Here is a 912-nt window from a genome sequence, read left to right as displayed (position 1 = left end):
CCGAGGAATGCTTGACTCTAGGGAAACGGGTTGCTGGGACACAGCTCCTCCTTGATAAGCGGCTGCTTCCTTTATGGCAACTCATTGTTACAATCAATAATACGTTTCGCGCTTCGCGCTCTATATGGGTTAGGGATAGTACTTAGGGCCTATGATTGACAACCATAAAAATACATGGATAATAGATGTGTTGTTTGCATTTATTTGTTAATATAAAAACACGTGTATTTTTTATAAGAGATTTTAGTGATGTAAGAACTGTTCCGTTCGTGCCGGAACCCGGGATTGAACCGGGGGCCTTTAGATGATTGTTGCGTAAACAACTTCAGTCTAACGCTCTCCCAACTGAGCTATTCCGGCTGACATCATTTATGTACTGCTATTTGGTGAAGTTGTGTATAGCGATCGTTATTATATGTCTATAAATAAACTAATACATTGTAAGTTTTCGTACATGTACCACAACGCCTTCCAATAAACTCGCTTGCGCGATAGGTCGTCAAATATCGTTCGACATTGATTATCCACTAAATAAGCAAATTAGAAAAACCACAAAATAAATATATTTTGATTATGTTTTGTTTTTATACAAAACCAGAAAGTTTCGCGTATTTGCCCAGTCCCTGTGATCTTTCCCCTGTGATCAGTTGTGGATCAGTTATTAATTAAAACAATTAGCTTTGCATTATTGGCAATCAATGTTGTAATAAATGTAATAGGCACAAATGCAGTACTTATTTACACTAATTTACACAAAAAATCACCACTATGCAAGATATTCTTAAAACAATAATATATACATTGATCCGTAAAATAACTTCTCCTCCCATAAGCGAAAAAAAATGCATTACATACTAGTCGCCGCTTTCCAGAGCGACGCCAATCAGACAACTTAACCTTTTCGCAGACACA

The 912-nt window shown here is 37.0% G+C and overlaps 1 non-coding gene across 1 annotated transcript; it reads right to left on the bottom strand.

Moving 5' to 3' along the window:
• Positions 1 to 270: 270 nt before the first annotated feature.
• Trnaf-gaa (transfer RNA phenylalanine (anticodon GAA)) lies at positions 271 to 360 on the bottom strand. The gene is given in 2 exon segments: positions 271 to 306; positions 324 to 360. It is a non-coding gene; the product is annotated as a tRNA-Phe (tRNA).
• Positions 361 to 912: the final 552 nt, after the last annotated feature.

Source organism: Dreissena polymorpha, chromosome 1, assembly GCF_020536995.1.
Source record: "Dreissena polymorpha isolate Duluth1 chromosome 1, UMN_Dpol_1.0, whole genome shotgun sequence".
Taxonomy (NCBI): Eukaryota; Metazoa; Mollusca; class Bivalvia; order Myida; family Dreissenidae; genus Dreissena; species Dreissena polymorpha.
This window is presented reverse-complemented; position numbering and strand designations above follow the sequence as displayed.